Source organism: Parus major, chromosome 1 (genome assembly GCF_001522545.3).
Source record: "Parus major isolate Abel chromosome 1, Parus_major1.1, whole genome shotgun sequence".
Classification (NCBI taxonomy): Eukaryota; Metazoa; Chordata; class Aves; order Passeriformes; family Paridae; genus Parus; species Parus major.
The window spans coordinates 70,078,505-70,105,117 of record NC_031768.1 but is presented as its reverse complement, the minus strand read 5'-3'; the positions used below and the strand labels follow the sequence as shown (position 1 = coordinate 70,105,117).

The window sequence follows — 26,613 nt, the reverse complement described above, 5'->3', positions numbered from 1 at the left end:
TAATGCACTTTATAAGAAATTGTAAAAGCAGATATGTAGCACATGTTGCATAGGCAAAAAGACAAATTCTGTTTTGAAGTTCATTGAAAGTCAATCTTATTACAAATCCTATAGATTTGTAAGTATTAGATGTTTGGAATATTGCTATTCTTAAAATGTATCCCACCTGTTTAAAATACTATGAGTACAGGACACATGCATAGGTAATAAGAGATCATAAATATTAGCAAATGTCAAGGACAGGTAAAATGCTAAATCTTAGTAGGAGAATTCGTGATCTTTGCAAATACCTCACATGCCCAAGTTACCGTTCTGAAAAATTATGGGTCATGACCAAATGAATGTAAGTTTCTTCATACTGATGTATTTTAACTGATTATGTTCAGGATTTTATTTTAAGAATTTACATTGTATATATGGACTGTGTTTCTTTAAGTTCTTGAAAGTTTTTTAAATAATTGCAATTTACCCACTGCATGCTGAGTAAAAACAAGTGAAATTTAATCTAATTCTTCTTAGATTATCAAAAAGGAAATGATGTTTGTAACATTGAACTTTGCATACAAACTTCTAAAATGCATAAGACCAAATACAGTCTTATAAAGAGGGCTTACCTGTTCACAACAACTAGCAAGGTATTCCTTTTCTGAGGGGTATTTCTTACTAGGAATATTTTGGGAGGCATTTACCAATACTGAATATGATCTACTGTGCAATAGAGCTTTAAAATAATTTATGACTGTGTATAGTGCACATGCAGTTAATGTAAAATAGTGCAATGACTATAAATTTTAAAAGTTCAAAATTCTGTCTCCAGAGCAGAAGCAAAGGAGTTGTTTTACACAGGAAAGTCCTGAATTTTATTTAATGTAACTTGGAAAAAGTTGTAGATGACCTAGCCATGTTTTTGATTATAGACTAAAAAAGCGACAGGGAGGTGGGAAACCAAATTCAGAAAGTTACTAGCTGTGGAAGCATACTACTTCACCTTAGCAGAGAATGCCTTAACTGGAGATTAATGTTAGATAGGTTCAGTCTCAAGCCAGTGTGTTTCATGTTAGATCATTGTGCAGCAAAGAATAATAGATTTAGATATAAGAGAGAATAATAACCGGGGACATTGTAGCATAATCAGAAAAAGACTTCGGAGGAAAGTGTGTCCACTGACTACATCTGTCCCTTGAGGTGATTAGTGGGTACTGGCTCATGTCTGTTCTTCCCAAGCCTGAGACTCTTCAGAAAGATAGGTTGCATTCCTGCTGCATATAAACAGGAGTGTAGATGGTGTAAGAAGCTACTTCAGAAGATTTGGGATTTTCACAGCATAGGTTTCCTTGTTCTTGAGCTGCTTTATCTCTTGAATGTGTTGTGCTATTTATGCAAGCCATCAGTTTGTAGTAAATGCCTAGATGTGATGTCACTGTAACTTCACCGCTAGTGAAGCTGTGATCTCAGAGTGCTTATATAGGGTTATCTTGGTTTATGGAATACAGCTTCACAAGCTAACATGAATTGTTGTAATTTGGCATCTGTGATCCTATTATACTATGAAGTTTGAAAAAAAACTGCTGTCTTGTGAAGGGTGATTCTTTGTATGTTTGATTTCATCAAGTGTTATTCCTCGCTACACAGAATGTTCAACTTAGTTGTCCTGTTGAGCTGAGATCAGGATTGGGTCTTGAATTTTTCTGTCTAGAGCCCAGGATATCTGATGCCTGCTCTTCTGTTTTCTGGACACTTGTTCTTACTGAGTAGGAGAATGATACTTTTCTTTAAAGTGTGCCAATCCCCAGCTTATACCTGAATAATGGCTTCAGCCTAAGTAAGTAAAATCTGAGTCTTTTTGTGGCCAGTTGTAGAAAATATAACTGCAAATCTTCCATATTGAAAACAACCAGGTTTATAGGGGATATGTTCAAGGGAGGTTCCCGTTTGTCTAGGGGTAGTATATGGAGTCTATTTAGGTGGCTTTCTCTACTTAATGTTTATAACTAGCAATTGCAGCGCATAGGTGTCTACAGAGATTTGTGGACAGCCAGGGAAGATTTGTGGATTCCTTGAGTGGTTCTAACAGCTGTACATTGTGTAGGTCAGACTTGTTCTAATGATGTGTACAGCATTCTTAACCTTTACTGAGATGCCATCCGTGTCAATCTCAAAATATTAGTCTACATGGTGATGGTGCCACTCAAGCCCTGCTCTCCACTGCGAGTGACAACTATTATTTGATAACAGAAGCCAGTAGAAGGGACAATAGCTCAGTCTTGAGCTCTTCCAGGTAGAAATGAATTATGCCTTTGTTCCCCTTAACATAAAAAAAAGAAGAATTGAGAGGTGTTAGAGGTGCTGTTATCTCCAGTGCTGTATGTATGATAAATTTTGGAAATACCTCAGCTCCATCTTGCCCAAAAGTCTGTCTTTGACAGTAGCTCACAACAAATGCCTAGGAAAGAACATAAGGACAGGAAACATCATCTTTTTAGTGACATTTCCTGAAATATTCTCCTACTCTCTTTGAGTATTTCAAGACTTACCAGAGCCTGTTGTCATGCCTTTGTATATGACTTTTAGACATATTTCCAGGAATGTGTCTACCTTATCTTTTCAATCTGGTTAAAATTTTAGCATGTGGGCTGTCTAGGAGCATCATTGCCTTTGAGCTGTTTACTCTTGCCCTGAAATAATTCTGTACTGTGACATGTTTTCACTAGTTTCGTACTCTAGGAAGTCCCTACGAAAACAGGGAAAGAAGTCAGGCCCAGTCCTTTTCTCCCTCCTTCCTCTGGACCAGGAGTTTAGTCAAAGAATCCGGTAAATTTCTTACCATCCCCTGGAAGTCAAACTGTAATTCAGTCTGAAGTCATTGGCCAGGTATCTTCCCATTAGATGGACTAGCATATGGACATTGGACACTGGCCAGCCATGGTCTGAAATGTGATCAGAGTCTGTGGAGGCAATAAAAGCAATATTTTGGTAGCTGGACTCTGTTTCCCAGGCTTGACATCTGGAATCACGCGTAGTGAAAGAAAAATGCTGCAGGCTGGAGTAATTCTATCTCAGATCACACATATAAATAAGATAACCTGCATGCCAGCTGGTGGTAAATGACAGTCTGTATTCCTGATAATGATGGCAGGAGCCATATTTCGGTGGTTAGGAGGAGAGGGTTTGGGATTGGGTTTTTGTTTTCATTGGGTTTTTTTTGTTGGCTTTTTTTCTGAAACTCTACAAGTGAAGGAGGAAAAAAGAAGGGAAGAACTGGTTTCTGTCTTCTGCCTTCTAACTGTTAGACCTGTACTGGTCTAACAGCTGTCTGTGTTTTTGTAGTTTACCTTGAATAAATAAAAAAACTGTATTGCTGTAAATGGTGGATCTAGAAGGTCTTTCTAAAAGAAAGAAATTGAGAGAGCTCTTCTATATGCATGTATTCACTAGTTTTTTCTTTATCAGTCCTAAAGAATTTCTTCTTATAGAAGATGTGGGTTTAGAAAAAATTGAGAATACACTGAAAATCACTGCCCCCTTTTTTCTGCCCGCTTTTTTTATTGTGCCTAGATCACCATGCATAGATTGCCAAAATAGATTTCAAAATTCCTTGCACTGGTTCATTAAATAGATAAATTAATCGTACCTGATTTAAGTAGCATGTTCCTTTACGTTAATAATTCTGATTACATGGTTTTTCAGTTCTATGGAATTTTGGTTTTTTTGACAGTCTCTTCTGCCTTTCTGTAAGCTGCAAGCTGCTTTTTCTTAGAAACTTTTCTCTTTGTATTTTAGTGTGCATCTATCCCATGTAAACCTGAACATTTAAGCTGTTACTGTGCTCTTACTTGACTTAGAAACATCTGACTAGTTTCTAACACTTTAAAAGTAATCTTTCTATCAAAAATTGACAGTTTTCAACCGTCATTTTAATACTGCTACCCCTTTGATAGTTGTACTTTAATTTTCAGAAAATTGGATCCTAACTAAAAGCTTCTTTGCATTCTGTCAGTCTTTAGCATTGTCGCTTGTAATTTTGCTTCTTTGATACATCTGAAAGTTTTAGATGCAGCTTTTTGACATTGATTTTGTTGTTCGTGTATCCTGAGAAGATGAATTATTAAGCTTCTGAAGTATGCTTCATGAAGGCAAAGCAGCTATGAAATAACCAGGTAAAGCAAATTATTTTGACTTGGGATGTGGCTAGTTATTTTTGCTTTCAAATTTTAGATAAGCCTTTTGAGCAATTCCAGTTTTAAATTTCATTCTAGCTGTATGACATCATGTGTCCCTGCACGTGGAGAATAACATCACTAAAAATTCTCTTGTTGATTCCTCAGGAAGTTTTCAAGATATTCCCAAACCAGAAATTTAAGAAGCTAAGCAGCTGTGTCACAAGTAGTAGGGTTGTGAAAGGATAAACAGATGGCTGAAACTTGGAAAACAGAGAGTAAAAATACATGCTACATTTTTGCATTGTCGTTGCAGATGTGCAACGGTTTGTGCTGAGACCTGTCCGCATAACACAGATATTGCACAATGAACATCACGTGTCTTTTCTATGACAGCACATATCAAAAGGGCTGTGTTGGGGTTTGGAGCTCTGAAGTTTGAAAATAAGTTAGAAATAGGATCAATTGAAAAGCTTCAGAAGGACCCTCTGAGTGAAGTGACAGTAGAATGGCAAATCCAGGTGATGGAAATGCAAGGCATGCTAGAATAGACTAGAACAGAATACTTCAGTCAGAAGGGACCTTCCATTGGTCATCTAGTCCAGCTGCCATGTTGTCCTTTTGAAAGACAGAAAATCACTCAGTATGTTTTCTTGATGCTTTCCTTTCTGCCTCAAAATACCGTTAAAGAGATTAACAAAGAACCCCTTGGTGTTCTTTGCTGGCCTTAAGCTTCTGAAGTTAGCTCTGTATTGTTATGTGCCCAACATAAAAAAGGATGTTCAGCCTTACAGAAAGCATCCCTAGCTCTTCTTTCTCACAGTGGGAAGTGGGTTCTGTTGTTTCAGTGTAGCAATTTGTCCTCGCATATGTGGTGCTGTGTTTGGAACCGGTTCTGATACCGGTTCATGGTACCAGGCACATGGTACCAGCCCATGGTGGGATCTAGGTGATATTCATGGTCCTCTCCAACCCAAACCAACCCATTGTAGGATTTTACTGGTACTTAGTGACCTCAGTACCTGTGTTCTTTAACATCTCACCTCAGACATATTGCTGTAAAGCCACATATCAAGCACAGGAGCATTTTCAAAGTCTACAGTTGTGTTTTCAATTCACTGTTGTTTAATTGGAGGTTGGGTAGTGCCATGCCATCTGCTGTCGTTAGAATACTTATGTGAGCTCATCAAAGAAAGGGGTAGAAAAGGCAATTTTTTCTGTGTATTCTCTGCATCTAAGGAAGTGATTGAAGGTATCAGTGGTACAGAAATGGCAGCAGGTATGTTCTGTCTTGTGCAGTGTTGGTTGGACATTAGGGTTAGAGCACTCCTTCCATGAACACTGCAAGGGAAAACTTCATTCTTTTGTGGTAAGTTCGCCCTTTGTTAAATGCACTTGGGAATTATCCAAGGAAGGAGCACTGTTACTGGTCAGGAAAACTTCCCCCCTTGGTTTTGATAGCTGCATTCATGAGAAGGGGCTTCAAAATGCAGCTAAGCAAGAATATCAGCATAAAAGGGGGATTGGAGATATAACAGCCCTTTCAGCTGAGAAGTTGTAGAAGATGTTGGATGGCGTTAACAGAACCATCAGAGATAAGCTTTGTTTCTCTTCCTAGCTACAATGTGTGGTGTTTATGAATGCTGATAGGAAAATTCCCATATGTAATGCTGAATTAGAGTTTCACAGACAGGAGCTTGATGAAAAGAGAGTTTATTTTTGGGGCTTGAATTAAGTCCTGTGGTAAAAAGCTGTACAGTCATCCACTTCAGTGACAGGTGCAGGGTAGATAGTGAATACTTTGGTTTTATGCTACACTTTTTCCATTTTTTTGTAAATTAGTTGAAGCAGCTGGAAAGTAAATACTATATGAGAAAATTTTATCTCAAATGGAGTTCAATAGCTACTCATCAAATAAAATTCTAACATGGAAAGTAAAATATTTATAGACAGTGGAAGACAACAATTTCTTATTTACAATTTGGGAAATTTCAATGAATTCACTTTTTTTTAAAAAAAGCTTTTCTAGGAAGTTAAATCCTTTCCAAAGGGACTGTTTGTTTTCTGGTTATTAAAAAAAATAAAATGAAGTCATATTGTAACTATGTATGGTCCTGCTGTTTCTTTTACTGTTCTTATATTGGGGCTTAGATTCTAGCCCTATACTGAATGGCTGTGAAGACAGTAAGAGAACCCTGGCAGGCAGATTGATGTGATACATCAGGATATAATTTCTGCCCCCCCCCAACTTTTCTAGAACTTCTGTAAATACCTTCTTTCACTTTATAGGCTGACTGCAGTTTCTTTGTCCAGGCACATTCACAGTTTTCTCTGTTTGGGCCCTCTTTAAGTCTGTCAGTATGAGATTCTATGATTGTCTTACAGCCATAAAATACTTCTCTGCTTCCACCTTGATTTCATATTGCTATAAAGAAAATGGGTAATGCAGAAAGTGTTCTATAGCTGTGGAATTCCCTGCATTACTATAGTTTACTATAGAGTCATTTATGAAAAGGTTTAGTTTCTGAAAACATTTCAAAGCATCTAATTTGTAAAACTCTCTTTTGGAGATTATTTTAGTGTAAAGTTTCATTATCTCCATAAACATCCCTCTTTATAAAATCAATATCCTCCTTTTAAATATTATGTAATTTATTAAGTGAGACATTGAGATTTTCATATAGTTTTTTCAAAAAAGGCTATTGTTCCCATTCATTAGGCTGGATTAACACAAATGTACCAGGCACATCTTTGTTAATTTCATTCTCAAAATCATACGTTACATTTTCATTATTAGAGTTATTCTCGATAAGAATTATCTCAACAGTTCTGTAGAAGTCAGGATTTTCTCATTACTTTCCTCTTAAGATTGAATCTTTCACAGTGCCTTAAAAGAAGCAAGATGACAAAAGCATCCATCTCTAAGAAAAGTTACAGATTTCTCCAAAGGCGCATCACTGGGTTTAGCTGAGGTGGACTCAACTCCCCAAAAACATTATGCTATTCATACTCAGAAAAGCATTAAGTCATGGAAGCATCTCTCACAAGGATGCTATTTATGGATTCTTCCTAGAGCAGGTGAAACCAAGAACTTTAATGAATTGTGTGGGATTGGCTTAGGAATGAGGAGTGAGAATTGTTAGTACTTGACATCGTTACAGATGCTGCATTGAAATCTACAGAAAATTGGGAAGCATCCTTCAGAGATAGCCAGTTATCAGTAGAACTGCTTCTGCACCAAGCACATTAAATATGTATCTCAAAGTTTGAAATTGTTGGTGATTCTGAGAAAGTGACACAGAACCTTCTCTGCATTGCTAATTATAATTATTCCTTCAATAGGAAAAAAAAATACAAAAATAAACAAAAATAAACCCCTAAAGGTCATTTATACTTAGTTACCTTTTGGGAATGCAAAGAAAATATAAGGTCGCTTTCGTTTATACAAACTTGACACACTATTAGTTACCAAGTGTCCATTTGGTCGTCTTGCTATTTTTTACCTCATCTTGCTAATCAGGGCTTTGCCTTCCTCTGCATTTGTTCCCTGGGTCTACACAGAACAAGTAGTTTATTTTATGTGGTATTTCCAGTAAAAACTTTTGGAAAAAATATTTTAAGGTAGCTACATTTTTCATAGAGGAATGCAAGTAAGCATGTAAATTTTGCTGTTTACTAAGCACAGAAGTGGGACTATGAATCTGTCTTTTCTTGTCATATTTAATTTGGTAGTTTCTGAATATGCCATTTAAAAATTTATAAAGCCCAAAATATTTTCTGTTATTTATGTAGGGTTTTTTCCTAATTATAAATGAGTGTATAACACTCATATAAACATGAATTAGGTTGATATATTTTCTCCATTTTTTTAACCATACAATCATTAACAAATGCAAATTAGCTGATTATCTCTACTGCTATAAGAAGATTTAAAGTGGAGCTATTTGACAGTGTATAGACCATGTACAAATTATTGTTTGAAATGTTGACTGCTTGGAAAGAAAGCAAGCTACCTAAGGTATAGACTTAGTATAAGAAGATGCATGTAGAAATAATGGTATGAAACAAAGCCCAATCTATTCTTTTGCAGTGAAAGACAAGTGAAGATTTCTCTTGCACTGAAGCCAAGATCCTTGCAATGTATGAGGATATAAAGTGCTACTTGAGCAAAGAGATAGAATTTAATGTAGGAGAGCCTCTTTGTCTTTTTGGCCCATTCTTTACAGGCTGCATTGTATGATTCAAAGAGTATACTAATTTCCTCTATCATCTTGGGGAAGGTGCTGCTGGAAAGTGTTCAGTGTGTACAGTTTTGTTGCGCACAGAGGTTATCTTTAACATCTTAAAGGCCATTCTCCTTAACCTGTAACTTGCACATTAAACATCAATAGCAGAAGTGGTGTTTTTCTGTTGCAGATTGGCTACTAAACTGGCAGCCTCAAATTGCTCCTTCTTTGTTCAGGGTCTGTCTTCTGTGGTGGGATTTCCTCCATTAGTTTCTCTCAGAGTAAGGTTAAACTTTCCTACGGTACCTTACCAGCTGCTCATCCTGGTCTCTCAATGCATGGCCTTTACATGAAGCGTGGTTACAATCTGCTCCAAGGATTAAACAACTTCCCTAGCAACAGTGCAAACACATTTCTATTCAACTCCTTCCAGTTCCTGAATGTGTAACCTGAAGGTGAGTCATTGTCTTCACTTTTTCAGTCACTTGGGTATCCATATCACTGCAGGAAGAGTATTCCGATCTGCTGTTAGATGCTAAATATCACAAATGCAGCACTCAGTGTCTGTCTTTCCTGACTTTCCAGTCTTCAGCCAGCAACATACCCAGGAAAGCTGTCATGAAAATCAGTATGGCTGGAGGCAACCTCTCTTCTAGCCTCAGGTGTCAAAGTGTCAATCCCTCCTTGAATCAGTCTTAAAAATGTAAGGAGAACACAAATATACAAAAATATTGCTTCTCTTCCTGTGCCATTCTTGGGAGAAAATCTGAATATAATCTTGACCAGACCTTTTCTCCCCAGACTATTTCAGTAGCAAACAAAACTGCCATTCTTTCCATTTTCTCGGTCCTGTGGAAAGCAGTAGAGAACTGTGGGGGAATTTTGGGAGATACCTGTGTTTTCACATGCGCACATGAATGTATTAGGCCATATATCTGTTTTTAAAATGCATCTTCATTAATTTTTTTCTTCTTTTGTCTATCTTCTATATTATATAGAAGATAGACAAAAGATATTATATCTATATTATATAGATACATATTTTCTGCTTCTTGTCTATCTTCTATATTATATAGAAGATAGACAAGGAGCACTAAATTGTATATGAAGTAAGAACTGCTAGCTATTGTAAAGCAAGATGCCCTTGACTTAAGATAAAGCTTAAAATCTAAGCACGTCAAGCAAAGTTAATGAGGAAAGAGAAGTACATCAAGTGTCTACTAGAACTTACTTGAGAATATAAAAATAAAGTGCTCTGGTATTGATGGTTTTGCTAAGCCCGGAATCAGATTCTAAGGTTCCTATGAGGCAAGTAAAATCAGTTCATTATAAAGTCTAACAGTGACAATTCAAGAGAAATTCAAGATGTATGCACATTCTGAAAATCTGACAGGCTTAGCACTGACTACTTGTATGTTGCTGGTTATCCTTTAAGGCCTCTTCCTATCAATATTCTAGGAAATATCAAGGATTCTTCTTAGAAAGTGTTATAAAAAGTAGAGATGGCTCTAAGTCATGGTTGAACTGGATATTCAGCTAGTTATACTGTGCATAAAAGGGTCCATTCAGTTTTGTACAAGAGCTGACTAGAACAATGCATTTTTAGACCGGTTTTGATGCTTATCTGCTGGATATATATACCATAAGAGAGTAGGTGTGATAACCCACCCTTAAGAGGAAGTGTGGTTCATCACAGTAGGTTGGAGATGGCCAGACACCTTTATCTTAGGAAATAGTCAATTCCTGGAAGTTGTTTTCTGCTGGAGGGGCTGATCTCTGCCTTGGCTTTGTATTTAGCACTGCAACCCTTTTCTAACAGTCAATGGACTGGCTGTTTGACTGCACAGCTGAAAATGAAGCAGCTTGTTTGTGTAGTTATCCAGACAGTAAATAAGATGATCATACCAACTAGGATGCAGCTGTTGTTACTTCAGCTGATGCAAAGCCAATGAAGTGTGAGAAATAAAAATGTGACATTAAATGTTTTGAGAAAATAACAGGGAAAAAGTCTTTTAACCATACATTCTGGTTATGGTTAAAATGAATGTATTCCCTGCTAGTCAATTACTTTGACTAGTAATTGTGAAACTATTATGAATCACAAGTTCTCTAGAGGAGAAACTTGGGCATTTGGTAATAATGTTTCTTTCTAAAATCAAACAAATTGTCTTCTATTTTGCACAACTAGAGAAGCTGAGAAGATCCTACTTCATTTTGTTATCCATTTCTGTACATTCTTTATTATTTATTATTTTTCAAAGTAGCCCATTAGAATGGGATGCCAAATTAAAATAAACATTGTTCCAGATAGCACTACTATTATTTCTTGTTTAAAATGATACAACTCTTTATTTTGCAAGTATATTCAAACTCTGCTCAATGAGTTGGGATGTCATATTCTTAAAGACTGCCAAAATTTATCAGTTTACATCTGTCAATTTTAAGTCAACACTTCCACTATGGTTACCTTGCTTGCTGTGGTTGCCTAGAGCTCAGCCTCGAGGATAACCCTTCAAAATACTAGATAATTACACTATTCCCATAGTTAATTTGAGCATTTCAATCAAACAGGAAATAGCTTATAGTCTGTTCCCTGGTTGATTATAGTTTCTTCTGTATTAAAAGGGCGCCACTTAACATTTGCTTGCTTATGCCAGATGGCAAGTTCCTAATTAAATTCACTTCTCACGTGCCTAATTTTTCTGCTTGCATTTTGGCAAAGCTAAAATTTCAGTAGGACAAACAGATAGTTGAGGTATATTAACAATATTATTATTGTTATTTTTACAGTTTTTCGTATGACTAACTGAATTATTATTATTATTATTATTATTATTATTATTATTATTATTATTATTATTATTATTATTATTATTATTATTATTAAGTGAATTACGGTAGCTCAAAAAAGATCTTATGGATCAAGAGCTGTCACTTCATCTTTGGTACTAAGGCTCTGCTTCAATACAATCTCAGAATACCACAACAGATTCTTAAAATTTATTTTCTCTACACTTCTACTGTTGCTCTTTAAGGGCTGTTCAATATTTTTCCATGGAAAGCAGGAGCACAAATTGCTATTTTATTATGGTGGTTGATAAGAGGAATTGCTTGTCCATTTTCTGCTTTCTTTGCATCAGCCTTCTTTTTATCTCCTCAGAAACATTAGAAGAGGTAAAAACTCCTGAGCTAAGTGCTGAGCTTCCTTTGTGCGCCTGATGAGGACAATCATCTTGATCTAGAAGAGTGACTCTGAATTAAGTACTTCAGTCTTGCATTCTTAAATATGCTTCAGTAGATTCTTCATGGAGTGGTCTTGGGAAATCATCAATTAAATTATATTTTTAAATGGGTAGTGGGTTCACCCTAACTGGATGCCCAGCACCCACCAAATCTGCTCTATCTCTCCTCTTCTGAGCTGGACACAGGGGAGAGAAAATATAATGAAGGTTTCATGGGTTGAGGTAAGGACTGGTGAAGATCACTCACCAAATAGTGTCATTTGGAGAAAACAGACTTGATTTGGAGATACTACTGAATTTATTACTAACAAATTCAGAGCAGGATAGTGAGAAGTAAAAACAAATTTTAAAAACACCTTCCCCTACCTCTGGCTCTTTCTCATCTCCATCTCCTCCTCCCTAGCAGTGCAGGGAAATGGGGGTTACAGTCAATTCATCACATGTTGTTCCTGCCACTGCTCAGGGAGAAGAGTTTCCATTGCTCCAGTGTGGGGTCCCTCCCATGGGACACGGTTCTCTACAAACTTCTCCAACATGAGGGCATCCCACCGGCAACAGTTCTTCACAAACTGTTCCAACATGGGTCACTCTTCCACGGGATGCAGTGCTTCAGGCACAGCCTGCTCCAGCATGCTGTATCTCCCACAGGAGCCCACAAGTCCTGCCAGGAAACCTGCTCCAGCATGGAAGCTTCTCTCCATTTGTCTGTAGGTCCCTGCCAGGAGACTGCATGAGCTTCCCACAGGGTCACAGCCTCCTCCCAGGCACCCACCCACTCACTCCAGCGTGGGCTCCTCCATGGGCTGCAGGTGGATCTCTGCACTGCTGTGGATTCCCATGGGCTGCAGGGGCACAGCTGCTTCACCACAGTCTGCACCAGGGGCTGCAGGGGAATCTCCTGAAGCACCTCCTGCCCCTCCTTCTGCACTGACCTTGGGATCTGCAGGGCTGACTCACTCGTGTGTTTTCACCCCACTGCTCTTAAGCCACAGTTACCTCTGCCCAATAGCTGGTTTGTCCTTATTAAATATGTTACGCCAGAGGCATTACTGTCATTCCTGATTGACCCAGCCTTGGACACCAGCACATCCCTTCTGGAGCCAGCTGGCACTGGCTTTGTCAGACATGGGGGGAGCTTCTGGCAGCTTCTCACAGAAAGCCACCTCTGTAGCCCCTGTGCTTTCAAAACCTGGCCATGCCAACCCAATATATAACTGTTTTGTTAACCAAAGACTGCCAGGCCTTGCCAGGCCAAGGTGTGAGCTCTTTTGCTGGGTTGACTCTGTACCTGTATGGTACATGTGTTAACTATATCTTGGGAATTTAAAAGTGAGGCACTCAGTTTCACAGTCAAAAATGGAAATACTATTAAATACTATATATATAATATATATATTATATATATAAAATACTATATAGATAATATAAAATATTGTAGAATAATAGCTAATATATCTGTGGTTTAGGCTGCTTTACTCTGTAGCACAAAAAATGCTTTTTATTGTGTTTTTTCTCACCCTCCACCCCATTTTTGGCATTTTAAAATGCTGGGGTTTTTTTTCCCTGGCATTCTTTTAGTGAGTCATAGGGTGCAGTATGATTTTGATTGCAAAATTAATAGTAATCTACTTCAGAACAGCTTTTCAATGGGAACTTGTAAAAGGAAAAATCGTTAGTCATTCAGCATTTTATAGGACAGTTTTAAAGGAAAAGTATAATGTTTTGGGAACATTGCTTTTTCTTGGCTACCCAAAAAAACACAGGAGATAATGAGTATAAAAGCTTTTCCTACACTGACTGCAAGACATTAATTCATTCAGTAGCAGTGAAAATATGTCTGATTTCAGAGAACACATAATTTGGTTATATTATGGTGTACAATGTGCAGATTATTGAAGAGCAGCATGTCCTTTTGTCTATTAGCAAATTCATTCTACAACGTAGGTGAGTATGGCCTAACCTGGGGGCTCTTTCTTCTTCTTGATGTGTTCTATTTGTAAGACTGACTATATCAGGTAAGACCTCAGGAGGAATTAGAAAACATTGTCATTCCTTAGGGGCATATAAAAATACTCTAAAAAAGTCAATTCCAGAAATGATAAATTTATCAAGGAGTAAAAAAGCAGGAAGAAGCTCAGTGAAGGTCTAAGAACCTGCAGCTCCAGAGGAACAGTTAAGAGAAGAAATTGCTACAAAGGCCACAGAGCTGCAAGTCAAATTTCACAGGTGATAAAATGGAAACCTCCTTGAACTTGAGGTTTTGCAGTAAAATTACTGAGGGGACAGCGATCAGGTCTAAAAGGAAGGGTTCTCTGAGCAAAGAAAAATGGCCAGGAAATCACTTGTTCATAAGCTTTCTTTGGTTTACATTCTGTCTCATCAGGCTGCTTTCATCTTCTCTCTTTAAAAAATTAAAAAAAAAAAAAAAAAGTGTAATCTTGATATTTATTTTTAAGAGCTCATCATAAAGGAAACTTTGAAGCAGATTCAGTTTAAAGTTCTGTTTTATATGCATAAATGTAAACACAAATCATCTAGAAATGGCTCATGTAAACTCAGGTAATTTTCTTATACAGCTGAAGCCTTCATTATTCTCAATTCCCTTTTACACCTAATATGCATCAGAATGCGTGAACAGAAGTTTCATGTTAAATGAAAAAAATTTGCAACTTTTGTCTAGATTAGTGCTAAATAAAATTAAAGATACAAATTCTTTATATTCTTGTTTTGCTTGTTCACTGATTGATGTTAGCACCTTCATTTTACTTGTATCAAGATTTAATTAGGTAAATGATTGCATTTTACATATTAGCTAAAACATACCTTTGGATTAACTCCCTTTTCAATTCTATTTATTTTCTTCAGGTAGCTTTTAAATGTTAGTTTTATGGGTTGGGGGTTTTTTTGCAAGAACTTTTGATACTTTATAAGCTGAACCTGTGCAACAAAAGAATTTAAAGAAGTTGTCTTTAGGTCTCATAACAAATTGTTAAGAGTCTGTTCAGCCAGTCTTAATTATTCTCTTTCTTTGAGCATACATGCTGGTCTGTATTATGACCATCCTAAAAATAACTTTTCCCTCTTGGTTAACAAGGAAGAAGCATTGTTTTAATACTGTATCTTTATAGTATCAAATAGTTTTCCATCTTTTTATCACTTTTATTGAAGTTTTAAGAAAATTACACTAATGCAGATTCCTTCCATAATTTAATAGTAAGTTGCTCCAAATATACAATAGGAATCCACTTAATTCTGAGCATTGGGTCTGTCAGGGCATGTGTTCTGGGATGATGGTTCCTGTTAGAGGATTCTGGCCAGAGCACTGTCATTTGCATATTTTTGCTTCTCTTCTTCTAAATCTTTTGAAACTGGAGGTGTTTTTCTTGTTTGCCTTACTTTCTTTTGTTTCTGGGAAGATGCATGGTGGTACTGAATGAGAAAACTATTCTAACTAATGAAGTAGATACTGAATAACTGGATTTAAACAGAATTTTATGTACTTTATATGCTTTTGTTTCAAATGCAAATTAGATAAATGCTTTCTTTCTCAGAATTAAATATATACTATGCTACTGAAATATAACATTTAATAATAAAATGGCAGACTTTTATATCTCACAATCACCAGAACTTTTGTTGGTGAGTAGAGACAGAAGGAATAAAAATTAAAGAAGATAAAAGAAATAGGAAGAAAGCAAATGAGAGTGTTAAACTCATCGTATTTTTTTAGGGTTTGTATCTGTACAAGCCATTATGCGATACAAAAAGATGGGTACAGAGGCAGTGCTTCCAAGACCTAATAAACCTGTTCTACCATGGAGGGACAGTCATTGCATCTTCTGTTTCATACAGCAACCTGTGCTGGGTGCTTGCTGTGTGTTTCACTTGAATGCCTCAGAATTCGGATATCCCAAGACTGGACCATCCTGCTCTGGACATTCGGTGCATTTCAAGCATTGTTTTTGTTTTTAGTAAAGGCCAGATGATACAAGAGGAAATGTTTTGACCAGGAAACATGAAATGTGGTTCTCTGTTGGTTGTCAGTGCTGTTGGCATTTGTTGTAGAAGTGATTTGACATACTGTATGAAATAGAATTGTAAATACACAGTTCTGCCTGTCACAGAGTGCTCGCTGATGGAGCTGTGAGTAGGTGCACAATGAATCATATCCTAAAATAAAAATCCCAATGCAGAAAATAGCACAACTATTAAAAAGTGCTTTGCTCCACCCTCCTGTCCAGAATACTGGAGAGTCTGATATGAACCAAAGTATATGTTTCTGTATGTTTTGGTAAGTATACTAAAGGAAAAAACTTCTCTGATTTCCTTCCTGAGAAAAAGCTAACAATTAACTTCCTCAAGCTAATAGTATTTGCACTTCATGCTTAGGAGAATGCTTGAATTATACCAACAATGCAACAGGACAAATTAATTACAAATCTTCTTGGACATTTAGTGTTTAGTGGGTTTTTTCCTCCTTGATACTCAGGCAGCATTTCCTGCTTTTAGAGTAGTGCTGTAGCAAGGTCCCTCCATTGTGTCTTCCAGCCTGCATAAGCTGCAGACTCTAAATTAATCTCTTCAGCTCGGCTCTTTGCAAGGGTCTACAAACATGAACTTTCTTGTTTGCCCTTAGAAGATAAATTTATCCCAACTAACCTATATTCCAGGGCAGCTGTTAGGCTCATCTTTGCACAGAGTGCAGTGGTGAGCACAGAGTACACTTGCAGCTTTTCACTTGTTGCTTCACTACCTAATCTCTTTAAAGATTAATGCAGAATTATACTTGCAGAAATGAAATCTTTTTTAATCAGATAGTGTGAAGATGCAGTCCAAGCAGAAAATACCATTTAACACATCCTTCCCTCAAAAAAAACCTTAACTAGCCCTCTGTGACAATTTGAAACAGTTCTATATAAATTAACTTTGTGTATATGTGAATTTGAAAAGAGATTGAGTAGAGCTGGTGAACAATAAGTGAAAAAGATTCTTCTTCTGGACCCACTGAGTGTACTAGAGAAGAAAGGTGATAGAATGCATCAGTGGGATGGATAAAAGGAGTGTGGCAGCAAGGAACAGAAACCTAGCAGCTGAAGCAGCAATTGAAACTGTTTGAGTGATCAGGTGATAGACCCATAGCCAGCTGTTTATGCTCACAGGTGAAAAATGTTCCTGGAAACCACATCTGCCTTGTACTGACACATGGGGCGGTTGGGCTTACAAGATCTTTAATTTTCATATTTTCTTGCATAGGACTTATCATATTTTTCTCTTTTAGATTATTGTTGTTCATTCTCTAACAAAACAGATATTCTGAGTTTCAAAGCTGTTTTGAACCTCCATATATATGTGTAATGGAATGGTCTAAGCAGATCTCCCTTAAAGTCTTATATTTGTGGGTTATATGTTTGTATTTTAAAAGGTTCCTTTGGAGTATTTTCCACTTTGGAACTCTTTAAAAGAATTGCATTTTTATAGATTTAATTGGTGTAAGAGTAACTTTCAAGTGTTTCTTTATATGGGAAAGATATAAGGCACTTTTGGCTCACTCTTTTGCTCAGGTTTAGAAGATTATATCCCATTTTAAATATTCAGCAGACCCTATCCTTAGGAGGAGACAAGGTCTCAATCTGTCAATAAATGAAGAGCTGTCCTATCCCTTAAAAATTTAAAAAGCACGTTCAACATAGCACATTCAAAGTGCTCTGGAGGGAAACACTAGAAAAATTGTTTTCCACACTTCTTTCTTGATATCACATTGGAGCCTCTAACATAGTGGGAAGTCAGGAAAATGGGAAAACATCAATTTTGAGATGGTGATTTTTCTGTGGCATCAGTATTTAAGCTCATGAATAACTAAAACGCCCAAGAGCAAGAATAGAGGCTACTTGAACATTTGCCCTCTGTTATTGGTAGTCCAGAAATGTCTGGTAAATAATTACTCTTTATATTTTCTGGCCATTATTAAAATTATCCCTCACTTTAGTTGTTTTAGAATTTGGTTAATTTTTGGTTTTGCATTCATACTTTTTTCCCACATGGTTTTATCTTTAAATTTTATCTTTAAATTTGCTTTTGCTACACTGCTTGACCTTTCTGAATCTTTACCAAAGTATTTTTTAATGCTTCATATGTCAAAACTCCTGTTTCATAGAACCTTTTAGTTTGAAAAAGATCTCTGCTATCATTTTGAGTTACACATCTGCACAACCTAATTTTAGTTATTTTTAGTGTTTTCCACATAATCACAGTATTTCAGATAAATTCTGTTTGCTATACAGGCTAGAATATTCTTGTTTCTTAAACACTCTTTGCTTATTACAGCCTTTAAACATCTCACAGACTTGAAAAATACCTGACAGGACTGAATGTCTTCTGTGTCCTTTCTAGTTTGATGTATTACTTAAACTGATACCTCATAGTGTCTTCTCCACCACTGTGTTGTTTTGTACTTCGAGGAATAAGCAGATGTTCCTGGGATCTTACAGGCATGCACTGATGTTTTGTTAAAGAAAAAAAAAGAGAGGGAAAAAAATGTAGAAATGGTTAAAATAACAGAATATTGAAAACATAATATCTGTTCGTTTTCTTTTTTCCTGAGATGAGTTTGCAAGTGCTTCTAGTTAGTCAGGTGCTGGTATGGGTGCATTCTGACAATGTGAAAGATAAATATGTCTGCTTAGTTACCTTTCCACAACTAAGTCTCCAGCCATTGACTTTCAAAATCCAATTGAAAAGGAGGTTGGCAATTTTGGGGTTAGGAATGGGATATCAGCATTCTTGAACTGTGCAGAAAATTACTTGAGGGAAAGATTTAAATTTTGTACAAATGAAACGTAACCCCATAACTGGAGGTTATAACCCCATAACTGAAGTTACTTTTCATTGTACTAACGGATTCCAATCTTAAAGTTGCAACAGAAATATTTTTTATTATTTTGCACATAGATTTTTGACAAAAGTTTATTTCTCATTTACTGTAAACTCTGCTTTCATGAGCATTTGCCATCCAAACAGCTGTTGGGTGTCAGGCATTTCATTTGTTTGTGTCACAGTTTTAAGCTGAGTGAATTTTGGCCTATCACTTGTAAGATGTTGTCAGTTAAAGCAGTGACGAGGACAGTTCTTAAATATATTTTATTTTTTCTCCATACTCAAGTAAAATTTTGCTTTCTCTTTCCCTTCTTTGCATTTAAATAGGAAGACAGCTGCCTTCAGATGGTACAGAACTCACTGACAGTTGCTCTTGCCTCAGTCCTGCTTCATGAGAACTTCAGAAGTTACTAACTGAGGTATTTATTTGTTCTTTTCATTTTTTTCAAGTTTTAACTTTTCAGAAACTAGTTATGGGGAAGAGCAAGACAAAGGAGACATCTAGACCAGTGATGAGAAATTGTATATGGAAAATAGCACTAAGTTCTGTCATAAAGAGAGCTACTGCGTGATGGGATCTAATCTTTCAAAAGCTAGGCACTATGTTAGTCAACCTTTTTTATATGTTGAGAAATCAAATAACTACAAATATGTCAAAAGAAAACATGTTAAAATGCAGTTAAAAACATTGGGGTTTTGAGGGTCATGTACCCAGTTTTATCTGATCCTATGATTTTCTCAAAGAACGAGCAAAAGATTTTGCAGAAAAACCCTCAACATGAATACCCTATTACATAAATAATGACTAAATAAGGAACCTTTCAAAACTGTCCATCATTTATAGGTCTCTTCCTCTAATACTTGAACAGAATTTCAGTTGAAGAAAATCTTTGGTATTAATACAACATGCAAATGCTTTCCTCACACTTTATCTTTTATACAACCCTGAGATTAAATACAAAATCCATTTTTAAAATATTGATAAATATTTTTTTATTGGAAATATTTGTCATTTTTGGAAGATATCAGTAAATTAATTTCTTTGCAGAGAAAAGAACACCATTTGCATATGTAAACAGAGTCTGATAAAGGATTTATGGCCTTCATGAAGAATTCATGAAGGGAAAAAGTATCTTGTAAGCCTGTGATCAGTTGGATTTGTGTCAGTCCTAAATTTATGATCTGCAGCTGTTAAATGTGTGATAGAAGTCTCATCTTCTAAAGCGTGATGACAGTGTGAGCACATGGCTGAGAAAAGGGAAATGTAGTGCTTTGAGAAATGAAATTGTCCAAACGTGGGTGATGACTGCAATGCTTCACATAGCACAAACTTTTTATTCCGTAAATCTTGCAAATGTATGTTTTAATGCTTTTTAAATTGTGGGAAGCTACCAGCACAGACTCTAACATACCTGAGGTTGAACAAGAAGTCTGCTGGTCAGTGTTTGTGTAGGCAGTGTAATGTAAGCAGTGCCAGACTCAAACCTAAAAGTATGTAATATATGCAGCTTTTTTTATATATATATCTGTATATATATAGCTCATAGTTTTTATGTGTGTCTATGTATATATATGTGTCTGTGTTTTAGATACCAAGATAGGCTTAACTTCTTGGAAAGATTGGTAATTGTTAGTATGGTTCTTGTATAAAACTTATATGTGCTATTATAGGTATATTACAATACCTGCATTTCCTTTCTTAAAGAGAGTTTTTATATGCCAGTCAATATATATTATAGCTAGAATAATGTTAGCATTGAAATGAAAAGTTTTCACAAAACAAGCTCTTAAAATTCAGTTGGGATGTTACATAAAGATTAGAAAAAGAAAGCAGAAGTAGTTTTTGTTTCTAATTTTGCATTGTGCGCTGTTAGCAGCCAGCTTTGATAATGGTTTTTGTGTGCAGGTTCTATGGAGTGCTCACATTCTCAGATGTTAATAAAGAAGTTGGCATTATGTGATAGGTTGAGTGATTTCAGTACACATTATGGATTGGTTATGTCTTACAGTGGGACAGTTCTTTTCTGGAGTCAGTACGCAACCATTTTAGCAGTAGAATTAACCGCTTATGTCACAGATTATAATTAGCTGTGTCTGTGTGCCAGAGCAACAGGATGGAATGCAAAACATAGCCAAACATGTGAACGAATTTTCTTCCAGTGATATTTGGCCAGACCTAAAATATCTTCCACTCCAGATCTGAAAGTAGTGGAAAAGTTAGACAATTCTCTCTTGGAAAGAGACCGATTGTAGTTTATTCACAAGTCCACATTGTTTCAAATCTCCAAGGTAAGTAATTTTTAAAATTTATTTTTATATCTGTATTAAACATTAGCATGTTAACAAATGGGTTATTTTTGTTTGTTCTTTACTTGTTACATGGTTGTATAGAACTTCTCCTCTGCCTAAGTCTCTGTGCAACATTTCAGACTGATTTTGTCCTTATTTAAGGATCATTTTGATGCTTATGTGATTTGTTTTAGGGCCTAAATCATGTGTTCATTTTTGACTACAATTACTATTTTAGATTCACATAGTTTATTTATACTTCTTTTTACAATTAAATGTGACATTAAGTTACATAGTTTAAACCCTGCACTTCTGTAATACTAAGAAGCTAACTTAAAATTCTAAGTTTGTAACTTTTAAATCTTTTACAGTATCATGTCACTGTATTTACATAAATATCTGATTTGCAGTATTAAACCTCTGATGTTGCAGCTATAGATTTCTCTCAGTTTATCATGTACCAAAAGTTAAATTTAGTCAAGAATGGATCCATGGTCCTGTTGAACACTTCTTTTTTGGCTTGATTGTGTGATAAAAACCTCCCACCTGAGTTGTTATCAAAATTGTTTCTAACTTCTGTGAAGCATACTTGAATTAATAGAGGGCATATAGTAATGTTTGTACAGAACTCCTATTGCAAGTTTGTAATCTCCTTGAATTCAAATACAGTTTCTCTTGGATAATTTCATCTTTGGATAAGTGAGAGAAAATTACCAGCTAGGTATCAGTGGATTACTAACTCATTGTCAAATGCTTTATTGGATGGTACTTGGTATCTCGCCACCAACAGGTGCTTGCACTGCATACTTAATCATTAATCTGAATGAGCACATAAGTTCATAAAACAGGATATTGCCAAAGTGTAGGAATGTGATTTTAGTGCATCAACACCAGTTAATTAGGCTCCTTTTACTGAGATATAGGTGTTTTTACTATATCTGTCTCAAATCTCCTCCTACTTGAGGAGGAGATGACTTGTGTCCTAGAAGTGTCTGTCTATCTCCATTTTCTGTGGAGGGGGCCTAGATAAGTGCGGCTGATGTTGTGTGTGTTTGGAGAGATGAATTTTCGCCTGCATGGCCACTCACAAATGAGTAATCCATTTGAGTGAACTACAGGAACTCTGTACCATAAATTTCTGGAAGTTTGCCATCAGGTAAGATTTTGGAAGTTTTGGTTGCGATACAGTCACAAACGGTACCACTTTGGCTGAGATGGATTTGTATTTATCTTCTAAACAGATGTTCTATTAGATACACCCCTCTTTTCTATTATATAAGGAAGGAAAAATGGTCCTAGAATACCTCCAAAGGATAAGAATAACTACATGGGGATTTAAATTAAAAATAAAAGGGTTAAATTAAGCTCAGCATAAGAGGGAACCACTTAAAATCCCTTTTCCTTTATGCTTTTGCTAACAGCATGCAGCTTTTTCCTGGTTGAAAACTCAGTGGTTTAAAGCATGTTATATTTTGAATTTTATTCATAATCATAAGGCATATAAAGTTATGTATACAAAGATCCTCTTGCTTGAATAGCCTCATGAGATTTTTTCCATCCTGTGGAAAGTAGTGCCTTGTACATGAAATATAAATCCCAGGTCCTAATCTCTTGCTGTTTTTAATTATTTTCATGATTTGGAATTAAGTAAGCTGGATTTCCTGTGGGCTTATTTCTCAGAGTTGATTGTCTTACATGTTTAACGAGCAGTGATTGAAAGTTTTTTGTAACAGAAACATTTACAAGGTCTTTTTCTCACATCAGTTTTCTGATATTTTCTAAGGTATTATGCCCATTGCAGTCCCTCAGTAAAGACATTAATGAGGGTTCTTATTTTCGCTGTTATTTCATTTTCAGAAAGTTTTCATGAACATAGTATTTGAGGCATCTGCTTGTCTGTTGAATTTTGTAGAAATTGGCCAAGAAGCTCAAAAGCTATTGAAGAGGTAGGGAAAATGAATGAGAGACAGCTAATTTAGACATTGACACAGGGTTTGGTTGCTTTTTTATTTATTAAATCAGGCTAAAAGCATCATGGCAGTTTGGATAACAGGTTAATTCAATATCCTGGTCAAATTTTCAGCTCGAGTAATAATATTCTCACTATTTAATTCATCTTAGCTCTGGCTACCTGGGCCAGTCTTCTCATTAAACTTTTCTGTATATCTGCCAAAAGCTGTTAAACAGCTGCTGCATTTCATGCCATGGTTGGTTATGTTTCTGTGGTGGATGAAGTCTGTCTAAGATTGTGAAGAGGAATATAAACTAAAATACATAAATATTTTTTAAATGGAGTGTGGTATGTACTGAAGTCTTGGATAATGCTGGTGGCAGCCATAAAACATGCTTTTCAAAAAGATGTATGTTTGCTTGCGTTTGTGTATATGTATATCCACAGGGTTGCCTGTAAGAATCACGTATATATGTATTTTTAATAAAGGGATATAGAGATGAAATCATCTTGTAGTAATTACTGTTAAATAGTTTCTCCTTTTTTATTTGCTGTGCTGTCAGTGCTCTGAGGATCAGAAGTACCCTTGCTTCACCTTGCCTTTTCCCAGTTGTATTCCAAGTTCCAGATACTAAATTTTATACAGACTTTTTGCATCCTTGCCTTATTAGTTGTGGATACTAGTGGCTTTCAGAAAAGGCTGACTGTGTAGGGTACAACAGCCCGTTTCATGTTAAAGTTTCTCACAGGTCCTACCTTGAGTTTCCAAGCTGTTAGACCTTTCTGTGAGAAGTATGCAAGCTCCTGATAGAAGTAGACATGTCTGCAAAGTTCCACTGTCCCAGATTTCCTCAGTTTTAAGGAAAATGATTTTAGGTGAGAGGAAGTAATAGTTAAATAAAAACCATGTTCTGATGTCTGACTCCAGACTGCTGAAAGCAGAATAAAATGGAAGAGTTTCTTAAAGACTAAATGCTCTGGAATGAAGCTGAGTCAGTAGAGCACAGCTGTGGTAAGGAACCCTAACCACAGACCAGGCTGTGTTAGCAATGCTGGAGATACCAAGCTCCTTCCAAAGGTCTCTTCCAGACCAGCTTTGAACTGGAATAGATGATCTCCAGAGGTCCATTGCAGCCCAGTTTTTTCTAGGATTCTCAGAATTTGTTCAGATTTTCCTGACTATTCACTTTATTGTCATTATTAATTACCTACTGGTTTTGTTTAATCACCTGCCTGTCTTACTAGCTGATCCAATCCGCAATGTTTCAGAGTTCATGGAAGAGGGCATCACAATTTAGTAAAGAGGTGAGGTTGGTAACTAGCATATTCTCCAGCCCCATAAAATTGCTCTAAATCAATGAGAATTAACTGTAATATTTGACTTTTACTTAGAAATACAAGGAAGGAAATAGATGGATTCAGAACTTCAAGCTGAAAAACTGAGTGTTACTTTAATATCAGCATTCCCTATGAGCTGAAAATCCACAGGAGAGTATTTGTACACCTGGCAGAAAAGGTTGCTGTTATTGATTGCCTGAGTGAAAGTTTTCGCAGTAGGGACAATAAAATAATAAGACAGATTTCAGTATGTGAAGGAAGAAGAGGTTGATTTGAGTTTGGCCTGAGTGCCAAACAAGAAAGTGAGCGTGAACAATCCCAAAGGAGACATGGTTGAGGCAGAGAGGGCAGTGTCAGGTTTGCTCCCTCCACATTCATGTGAGTGTCCTGATACACATTGTGCCTTTGCAGTATACTCCAAGACATCTAGCATATATTCTGGTGCTGTAAAAAGAGTTGTATTTGAGGGCTGAAGTTGTCAAAGTTTACACAGAGGGTACCCAAAGCCAAGTTTTATTTAGTATGGATGGGTGTGGCATAAAATTTTATGGAGGTGGAGCCAAAACTTTTATAGGATGGGCAGCAAGACCAAGATGAGACTTGTTAGTCCTGTACTGCCCATGCTGCTTTTCAGGGTATTTTTCCAGTCTCAAATGCCCAAACAGACCTGATGTAGTCTGTACACCAAACAAACCTGCCTAATTTTCAGCCATACTGTTTAGTATAAGAAAATTTATTTCTTATTTTAGCCCCAACACTTTTTTTCCCTGTAACATTCTACTTCTAATTTCATTCTGTTATGGTAGGTATTTCCCACTTAATAAGAATACTGATGACATCTGCTGAAAATTGTTACCTTGCTTAAACATGGAACTGCATTTAAAAAATGGTTAATTTAATTTTGAATTATTTCTTAAGTAATTTAATAATTATATTTGATGCATGTGTGAAGATAATACTTCCAGAAATGCAATTTTTATATTAACTTTGTTTAAAACTATTAATGTATTGTCAACAGAGAAAAAAACTATTTCTAAGCTGTATTTGATAAAACCACTGTATTTGTTTGAGCAACCTCCATTCTAGTCCTTTTAATATTTTTTACTTATTTTTTTTAACTCTGTTAGAAACAACTTTCACAAGAGTGAGGTGAGAGTACTTGCTTTTTGAATATATGTTCTTACTTTATTGATTTTGCTTTTAGTTAACATCTGTAGAAGTGATAGTATTGATTCAGACTTGATTTGTTTTAACTGATTTTAGTTACATTAATGGAAGAAAAAGCTGTAACCCTTTAGTCATATTGAAATCATCTAAAATGCTATTTAAATTGAGAACATGAATATGGCTGTCTTCCTGTATCAGAAATGCCAAGACACTTAGTAACAATTGGCTTTAACACAAGAAAAAATGAAAACCTAGCATTCAAAAAATTATGTAGAAATAGCTTTGATTTAGGATTGTTTAGTAAGTAAAGTGTATAAATGGCTAGAATGCAAAATAAGGAAAAAAAAGGCAGCAGAAAGCAAAATTATATTTCTTTACATTATCAAAAGATTCCATCTTTTGGTACCTTCTTCTTCTTTTCGTTTCTTTTTTTTACTTTCTTCAGAATCCCTAGGTACTTCCTCCTTCTCCCCATATTTTACAATCTCCACTTATGCATCTCATGTTAATTTCCTGCGTGTACTCAAAACTGAACCTTTTTCTCTTATCCTCAAGTGTCTACTCACAGTGTTTATTTTACTGTAATTAAAATGTGGAGATTTTTTTACATGTCTGATCTCATATTTTGTTAATTCACAGCTAAAAAGAAATATAAACATTCTTAAGACTATTTTCTCCTACCAAAAGAGATCTCCACCTTGTGGTAGATATTTTTAAATTTCAGCTGAGTTTATTCAGCATTTCCTTTAAATTGAAATAATAGATTTTAAAGCTTTGTTGGCACTCTGCTTATGTACACCAGAGGCTGACAAAAATCTCTCAGTTGTCCTTATGTTGAACTAAAGCTTTCCAGAAAAGTGATTACCCTCCAGAAATATGTGTGACATTGTTCTTCTGCTGCCAAGTAGGGAAGCAAAAACTATCCTAGGCAGGGTTTAGTTACCCAGTTTTTAGAGAACAGTCCAAATCACTGCAAACCTGGACTAGGTGAACCTGCAGGCACTAAGATACAGCGTCATTTATCTTTATTTTGCCATTAGAAACTTGTGTATTTTTCCAGAATTTGAGTTTGGGAAAGCTTGACTTGCAGTTCTTGTTTCTCTGGTAATATCTCGTGCTACGAAAACTGATTGACGGGTAAAGCACTATTGTCCAAATTTGAGGAACAAACATCTGACTGAAGTTTAAAAACACAAGTTACACTTGTGCTCTATGAATGTCTTTTCCTATGTAAGCTTAAAGGATAACTTTAGAAACTTCAGATATATTTTCTGGAGAAGGTAATATGCTTGTTATTTGATCTAAATAGAAATTGTTTTCCAATTACTCAAATTAGAATCTTTAAAATGAAGAAATCTTTAAGAAAAATA

The 26,613-nt window shown here is 36.0% G+C and overlaps 1 protein-coding gene across 4 annotated transcripts in view; it reads left to right on the top strand.

The window, feature by feature from the left end:
• Window positions 1-26,613, top strand: part of SGCG (sarcoglycan gamma) — a 106,497-nt gene that overhangs the window by 12,986 nt on the left and 66,898 nt on the right. For 2 of the 4 annotated variants that reach the window (XM_015627734.3, XM_015627714.3), the window contains exons 2-3: window positions 18,826-18,917; window positions 20,659-20,787. The gene's annotated coding sequence lies outside the window, so the exon portion shown is untranslated. The remainder of the gene's footprint in view (window positions 1-18,825; window positions 18,918-20,658; window positions 20,788-26,613) is intronic. The other 2 variants (XM_015627725.3, XM_015627704.3) reach the window with 1 other exon arrangement.